The sequence below is a fragment of the Dreissena polymorpha genome, chromosome 1 (assembly GCF_020536995.1).
Source record: "Dreissena polymorpha isolate Duluth1 chromosome 1, UMN_Dpol_1.0, whole genome shotgun sequence".
NCBI lineage: Eukaryota > Metazoa > Mollusca > Bivalvia > Myida > Dreissenidae > Dreissena > Dreissena polymorpha.
In genome coordinates, this window is record NC_068355.1 from 204,528,387 (window position 1) to 204,537,572 (window position 9,186).

Consider the following 9,186-nt stretch of genomic DNA (forward strand, 5'->3'; position numbering starts at 1 on the left):
AAGTTTAGTAATCAGCCAGATTGCATTTTCTTGTTTAATGAAGAACATAGACCGTTAAACATATCTAACATTGTACACACGATCAATGTGAACCAGACCGTTAAACATATCTAACATTGTACACACGATCAATGAAAACCAGACTTCTAACCAGGAGTATTTTGTTGGTTTTCGTTCTTCATGTTTTTGGTGTGTGAAATGTTGGAAAAGTTGCGAATTGACTAAGCATTAATGCCACCAGAATTAATGCAATTGGCGTAAGTTTCATGACAGTTCATACACTTAAGTTTGCTGCTCATGTTACAAAACTGTGTAATGCTTTGTATAATTTATATCATATGTCTAATTTTGTCACATGGTTACTTGCCTTAAGTAAAGGACATTCTAGTGATGAATAGAATTATCTCTTGCTGATGCTACTGGAGTTTAACTTTGTTGATATTTTATTTAACAGGACAACTTGTCAATCAACATGGAACAGTACCCTGAAAATCACGACCATCTAAAGAACTGTGCAACTGTGCCAAGCGTGACCCTTTAGAGAAAGGGGCTTCCATGCCGAAGGTCAAATTGGTACCAATCTGGGCTCAAGCAGCAGCCTCAGTCTATAATCAATTATCTATTAACATTCCAATCTCACAGTAATATTACAAAAACATGACCTGCAAGGTGGAGATGTGAATACAATGAGTATTATATCCCACAAACCATGCAGAGGTTATATGGGAGTCAATGTTCTGTAAGTTGGTCTGTTAGAGGGGCGTTTCGTCTGCATTTTATGTGAACATAGTTTTACCTCACCACATATGTATATGTCTACATTTCTAAAGGGAATCAGATGAAACTTCAATCATGTGAGCCCCATGAAGTCTGGGTTGAGGTTTAGTTATCATTTTGTGACAAAGCTCTAACTTATCATTGGCCAAGTAACTCTCTTGTATAATAATATTTTACTGTTTCTGTATCTCACCACACATGGAATTACAGAGGCTGTGTTACTTATATTTTATTCAGGGGGATTAACTAATAGTGTGCACAGAAGTGTGTTAATATTTGTGTATAAAAACAACAAAAGCATTAAATCCCTTGAACCACTTGTCATCTTTGATTACATTATAACAAATTATCCAATATAACTTATTTTTCAGTGGCCGTTGTTCAGTGTCAAGCGGAATCCTAGCAACCAAGCCACGTCAGCACAGCAGCAAAAACAGTTTCAGCAGCAGTCGTATACTAAACATCAACAACAGTTGTGCATATGCATTAAACTACGAGAGGTATGAATGCAAATATGTCTGTATGATATTAGTATATTCTCAACCATTTAATATCAACTAGTTTGTTTTGTTTAAGAATTATATATTTTAGCATATTGCTATATTCAAATTTGCTTTTATTATGTTTTATTTTTATTGCACTCTGCCTCTTCTAATCATGTAAAGGATAGCCTGCACCCTACCCCTGTACTGACCTGTGGGTCATGGCCCGCACCCTACCCCTGTACTGACCTGTGGGTCATTGCCCGCACCCTGCCCTTGTACTGACCTTTGGGTCATGGCCCGCACTCTGCCCCTGTACTGACCTGTGGGTCATGGCCCGCACCCTGCCCCTGTACTGACCTGTGGGTCATGTTAAGGATGGCCAATATATTGCATTACATATTGTATGGTATTGTGATATGCTTTGGCTGCTTTTAATTCGAAGTAGGCTTTTTTTTAAATATACAAGCGTATCTTTGTTTAATATGTATTTTATTTTATTCCATGAACTGTATTAGTTCCGTTTGAATAATAATTGATAAACATATTGCACACGTTTAAACCAATTTATGTAATAATATTCCATCTTTATCTGTAAATAAAGTGACTCTTACACAGGGCATTAGCAAGAACAACCAAAAACGTTCCTTTAAAAATTGCATACTCTTTCTCTGTTTGCAGAATATATGCAGAAAAACTAGTGTCTTATTGAATGATAAGGGATTTGATTACAGCTAAGAAATAATCTTTAAACGTTATCTGTAAAATGTTGTTTTGCCATTTGCAGTAAACAAGTTGACTGCGTAATGTGGCATCAAAGTTTGCAAGGAGAAACCATGCAATTGAGGAAGCCAAGAAACCATGTGATAATTTCAAGCAGCTTACCTACTCTTGTAAGTATGTGTTTTGTTTTAACGTACGCATTATATATTTTTATTTGAGTACAGATTTATGTTATTGAAATAATAATTGGTTTCCATGCACAAATGAAAGATGTTATGTTTTTCACTAGAGTAAATATATAAACGCAAGTATTAAAATATAATATGTCTGAAGAATATCCACAAAACATGTGTTTGTCATAAATCATATTAAATTTATTGATAAAGATGCGCACATTATGACTAGTTTTGTCCACCAATCTATAATTTAAACATAAAGTTTGACGTTTTTAACGCACATTTCAATGACGTCAAACTGTGGAATCACTTATTTTAAGGAGATATCATTTTCGCGCACCCACCATGTCTCAGATTTATGACCAATGCCCATATTAATAGAGTTTTCAATTAACAAACAGGTGTCAGTTTGACAGGATTCAATACAACTAGGGTGTGTATATTATAACTGTTGTTTCATGCGACCCCTATTAGAAGTACAGCCCTCTCTAGTAAGGGCATATTCCGGAACCATCTTGAGCACATGTTTGATGCAATAAACAGTTTTGTGTTAAGTTCAACTTTTCTATAAAGTATCAAAGCTATTGCATTCAAACTTGGTACACTTACTACATGTATCATGAGGGGAGTGGGCAAGCAAAGTGAGATAACTCTGGCTGGCAGTTTGACATAATTATGTGCCCTTTAATACTTAGAAAAGTGATATTTAGGTTAAGTTTTGTGTTTATGTCCACTTTATTTCTAATGTATCAACGCTATTGCTTTCATACTTGCATCAATTACTAACTACCATAAGGGAACTGTGCAGGCAAAGTTATTTAACTCTGACTGGCATTTTGACAGAATTATTGCCCCTTTTATACTTAGAACATTGAAAATTTGGTTAAGTTTTGTGATTTGGTGCACTTTACTTCTTAAGCATCATGGCTATTGATTTCGCACTTGGAACACATGCTAACTATCATAAGGGGACTGTGTAGGCAAGTTATGTAACTTTTTTTTCATTTTTGAAAGATAATGTAATAAAAGACCACATCTTCACACTATACACCCTCTCCACCCATCCCTCCTTCTGTTTGATGAAGTATTGAGATAGGTCCCTTCACCTTTACAAAAAACAATATATTAGCGAAGCTCTTCTTCTTCTTATACTTAACCATAAAAGCAAAATCTGTTGCAATTGGTGATTGTTCAAAAAGTGTTCTAGAACAATTTATATATAACCCTGGTCTTTCTTACACACCACTTGATATTTGTGTTTTGTATAGACACCATTGAAATAAAATTTGGTCTTAAAACCAAATGAAAGTAATTTATAACAACTACATAGTTTAATTTTATTTCATTGAACGTGTACACAGTTTCAAGTGGTTACCCAGCTCCGTAACATCCTGGGCACAAGGCGAGCTTTAGTTAAAATATGTGTGCTCGTTTATATGAAAGTTTATATCTTATTAAGGCACTCACAATTATGTTACCGGGTTGAGCCAGTTTTTAATCCTTGAAAAAGCTAGTGTTGTCTTTAGTTTTGTTGTTTCATTTAGCACATGATTTACTTTATTTCCAGGAAACCCGGATAGCAAAGCATTGAGTTTGTTCTGGAAGCATTTGTAGTCACAGCTCATTAAGCATCCCCCTGAAGCAGGACCCTCAGTCTACGGGTGAGTTTTCAAGCGATGTGTTTATTTTTGGCAAGCCCCTGAATTCAGAGATGGGTGGGTGCATGTAGATTGACCCTTGTTCGTCGATACATCCATCCAGCTGTATGTTCTAGTATAACCTCGAGCCTCTAAAAGTATTGCTTCTTGTGTGATGAAACCAAATATATTTATTATCATGTGAAATTTCCTTCTTGTTTATTTGGATTCATGTTTCCTTTGACATAAGTAGTAGAGTTTTGACACAAAATTGGAATGTGGGTTCATGGTGGCCAAACCATTTTCTTACTTCATAAAAATCATCTGAGTTTTCTCAGAAAAACTCTCGCTGAATTCATGTTTTTGGGACTATCGTCTAGTAGGCCTTTGCTTATTGTCATTATTGATGAGGTAGTATTTGATAATAAAAAGGATTTTTATAAAAACCCAGTCCAAATTATTTGGTAATAAAGAGGTTATACTTTATCTAAAATAAATATTGTTAATTATTATTGTATCAATAATCCCAGGTCCATCATTTTGCTTGATTGGTCTTTGTCAGCCCGGGAACTACTTAAAAGTACCCCGGGTACTCTTAAACATACTACAATGTACCCAGGGTATGGAAAATGTACCCAGGAATACTAACGCTAAATTGGCCGTTGTTTGATCATTTTCTCAAGTTAGTTAGTATGTTCATATTTATATCAGTGTTCTGTAAAATTGCCCCAGTATAATCGAAACTCATACTCTCAAAGAATGTTGAGTCAGTTTTTTTTCAAAGATAATTTAGTTTCGTAATTCGTTAGCGCGTTATATCACATTGGATTTTGGGTAGGAGTAAACCTCGAGTACAGTGAAATATTGGCTGGGTGCATTTAAGCGTATTTTCTGTACCCGGGGTATATTGTAGTATACTTGAAGAGTACCCGGGGTACTTTTAAGTAGCACTCAAATCCACATTGACCAATCGAGCCATCGTTTCATCTATGGATTCAAGTCATATAAGTCGTAACACCCTATGCAAGTTTTGTTTTTCGTTTGGTATCAAAAATAGACGGAAACACATTTACAGTATCACGTTGTTCTTTTTTTGCAGACGCCAATTGACGAAATAAAACTTGTCATTCAGCAACACAGCCAGTTGCAACAGTTGTTACCATATTGACCCCAGTCAAAACTAGGAGCTCAGAGATAACACAGCCAGTTGCAGCAGTTGTTACCGTATGACCCCAGTCAAAACTAAGAGCTCAGAGACAATCAGCAACACAGCCAGTTGCAGCAGTTGTTACCAAATTGACCCCAGTTACAACTAGGAGCTCAGAGACAATCAGCAACACAGCCAGTTGCAGCAGTTGTTACCGTATGACCCCAGTCAAAACAAGGAGCTCAGAGATAAATACTGTTTAAGATAGATATTCTCTACATTCCTCATGGTCAGCCAACACAGCCAGTTGCAGCAGTTGTTACCATATTGACCCCAGTCAAAACTAGGAGCTCAGAGACAATTAGCAACACAGCCAGTTGCAGCAGTTGTTACCATATTGACCCCAGTCAAAACTAGGAGCTCAGAGACAATCAGCAACACAGCCAGTTGCAGCAGTTGTTACCAAATTGACCCCAGTTACAACTAGGAGCTCAGAGACAATCAGCAACACAGCCAGTTGCAGCAGTTGTTACCGTATGACCCCAGTCAAAACTAGGAGCTCAGAGATAAATACTGTTTAAGATAGATATTCTCTACATTCCTCATGGTATGTTAAGCACAAACTCTGACAGATCTCATCTTTGAACTTTGTAACGGGCGAAAAATAAATGACCTTGTTCAGAATGAAATGGCAGAATGACGAAGCACAACAATTTAAGGGGAAACCATAAATTAATGTGACCAGCAAAGATGTGTTCAAAGCAAAACAATATGTCATGTCTTTGGGGACTGAATTTTGATGGTGTCATTCATTAAACATTGAATATTTTTGTTAAATATAGTTAAATATAATGATATAAAGGATATTTGATTAAGGCGTGTATGTTAATTATTACTTTAAGCACAAATATAGCACGTCTATCAATTACTTATGAAACTTGCACCTGATAATGATAAATGCATGAAAATTAAATTGTACTTAAGACATTATTTCATACGTTGAGCTTAAGAAAATTGAAAGCTGTTTAAATTATGCTGGTAACATTATATACAAAATATGTATTGGATTATATTCATGTAAAAAACAAGTTTCAGTTTTCTGTTGTAACATGCAATATAGAAGTATTATCAAGAATCGTGTTAAGTATGGCACTATTCGAAATGAATATTCATTAAATAAAGACAAAATCATTTAATCTTCTTTCAATTGTCAATTCTGTATGTACTACTACTACCTTATTTATTTGACTTGATATGGTTTGTTAAATTATAAGATAATGCCTCTTTATTTGGAAAGCTTTCAATGTTTTGAAACTGAGTATTTAAAAATGAATTATTAAAAGAATTATGAAAAATCATGACTGATGTCAAAGTTATGTTTGATTTTGCCAATTTTGTGTTGATATTTAATATACATGTACTTACATGCTCATAAGTGCTGACATTTGTTTTTGAACATAATAGTTTTTTATGTTTTATATCGTGTATATACACATTTACAAGTCCAAATTTTCATCCTCTCAATCACTCCGTAACTTTACCAACAATAAATGTTGGATCTCTGTATATAGGTAAATTGTGCAATTAATATATAGAGCAACTGCAACAAATCAGTCAGTTACAAATCAAGGCAGAGTGATGTAATATGCTGGCAATTGTTAAGTAGTGCAGTTGTCTCTTTTTGTTCTCAGGTTAGAGCAATGTTGTTTGCTTCAAAAATAAGAACACAGTCTCCCTCGTAAGAAAATTAATGTGTTCACATCTCAACATAACAAGTAAATTCATAGAGAAAATCAAATTATTTACATGATATACTCGACAATTAGTCTAATGGAATTTGTAGAATAAAAAATAACATGTAATTATGACGATTATAAGTGAATGTTTGACACAAAATGTCTCTTCAGAAATGTGTATATTTTAATGATAAATCTATACATTGTACTTGCTGTACTTTTTATAGTATATTTTATGAACGTGCAGCTGATAAGTGAATGTGACAATTTACGAGTTATGTTACAATTTGTTACACGTTGACATGGCCACATAAGCTGTTAATGGAGTGCATTCACTGCGGCCAGTTTCCAGAAATCTCCCAATTAAAAAACACCAGAAAATATCTTAAGATCAGATAGTTTGGTTGTTCACATTAGTTTTGATTTATTTATTGATTGTGTTATGCCTTGTACTCTTAATTTGTTATCAAATATTTAAGTTTATATGACTTGAAGAGACTTACATGTTTATTTTATTGATGTGTTTGTGCTGATTTCTTGCATTCTGATTAAAGAATATTCAAGTGGAAAAAGAATATTATTATGCATTGAAAGTGTGTTGTGATTTCAAATAAAAATACTATGAAACTATAGTTCAGTCGTTTGATTACAAAGTTATTACAAAGGTGATCAATTGCTCATCAAGTGTAGGTGTTTGCATACGGACATAATATGTCTGTGCTTTATATGTATATAATGTAGATCCCCATTTACCAGAACATATTTTGATGTGCTTAAATGTGCTAATAGCCTGATGAAATTCGTGTTGACTATGCGTTTTACATTTTGCCATTTTTATTTAAAAAATGAAAAACAAATGAATTGTCAGTGTAAATAAATACTGTATTGTTGTTCAATCAGTTAAACTATTTCACTGTTTTCATGCATATGTTCAAATCATTTTCATTTTTGTTCAATCTTTAAGATGCAACGCTTGTGTAATTTACTTTATGAAACTTATATATACACAAAAATGCAGTACAGATGTATATCAAATGACTGCTGTGGGCTTGTGGTAAACAGAAAACCATGCTTTAAATTGAAAAACCTTGTTATATGCCATGTTTTTCATTTAATAATATTAAAAGCACTCTTGAAATTGAACTTCTTGAAAATATGTTTCATTGTTTTGTAAAAATATCTTAAGTTATCTATTCTAAATTATCTATTCTTATATAAGAAATACAAATTAAAATTGGTTATTGGAAATAAGTCAATTAAAAGTCAAGGGATAATGATGTAATGTACTTAAAAATGTCAAAACTGCTATTGTCTCTATTTGTATTCTAGATATGTTATATCCTTAAACAAACAAATACAATGTTGTCTCCTTGTTGAATAGGTGTTGTGTACCTCTGAACATGTCAAGTCATTTACTTTAGTATTTTAAATTAGTTCTCACTATCTGCACCCGTAAGTCACTCATGAATTTTGTGTAATAAACATTGGATAAATATATTTTTATATAATCGATTTTAAGATAAGGTGAAAAGTGTATGTGCGTTATTAGTTATAAACATTGGATAAATATATTTTTATATAATCGATTACAAGATAAGGTGAATAGTGTATGTGCGTTATTAAATTCATCAGGTATGACCATACTGTGCTACAAGTTTTGTAATTGTGACTATTAAAAGTACATGATCTGCAAAAAATGTCACTTAAACAAATGTGTATATGTTTATCATTATTAAATTCTTTCCAACTAGATTACACTTGATAAGTTTCGGCTTAAAGCTGAAAAGTTATTGTTACATTTTATCAGCGTTGAGCTCAACTAGCATCCGTAGTGAATACTGTAAAATTTAAGCTTTCTCAGAATGAGTATGTTGAAAATATCTTGACGACGGTTAGAATCTGTGTCGCATGTGTCAAAAAACTAGAACTAAAGGTCAAATCTTAGAAAATAACTTGTTTTCACTGCAGAGGCTTCTTTTATTAATCGATCTGCAGTCAACGTTCTCCGAATACTTATATTGACAATATCTAGAATGAGTGCGAATCTGGGTCACGTGCATCCAAAAACTAGGTCACCAGATCATATCTAATACGATTATTATCTCATTAAGGAATCAATATTGATGATACCACACCGAAGATGTGGACCATTGTTTCTTTAAATGTTTGCGTTATCAGGACGTTCGTGTGCAAATGTTTATAAACACGAGTATATTTCATCCAATTAGTGCATAAAAACTCATGTTTGGCATACAAACGTTGACCTAGGAAGAAAATTGTAAGCTCGTTCAAGAAGTTCAGTTATTAATCAAACGAACGAGACGATTTAAAGGGGCCTTTTCACAGATTTTGGCATGTTTTGAAGTTTTTCATTAAATGCTTTATATTGATAAATGTAAACATTGGATCTAAAAAGCTCCAGTAAAAAAAACAAGAATAAAATAAAAACATGCAAAAAGAAGCCTTCAGCAGGGCTCGAACCAGTGACCCCCGGAGTCCTGGAGTAAA

At 33.6% G+C, this 9,186-nt stretch overlaps 1 protein-coding gene across 2 annotated transcripts in view; it reads left to right on the top strand.

Moving 5' to 3' along the window:
• Positions 1 to 8,173, top strand: part of LOC127864708 (uncharacterized) — a 31,189-nt gene extending 23,016 nt beyond the window's left edge. For both annotated transcript variants that reach the window (XM_052404602.1, XM_052404601.1), the window contains 5 exons: positions 455 to 573; positions 1,149 to 1,277; positions 2,047 to 2,152; positions 3,726 to 3,819; positions 4,895 to 8,173. The gene's annotated coding sequence lies outside the window, so the exon portion shown is untranslated. The remainder of the gene's footprint in view (positions 1 to 454; positions 574 to 1,148; positions 1,278 to 2,046; positions 2,153 to 3,725; positions 3,820 to 4,894) is intronic.
• The last annotated feature ends 1,013 nt before the right edge of the window (positions 8,174 to 9,186 follow it).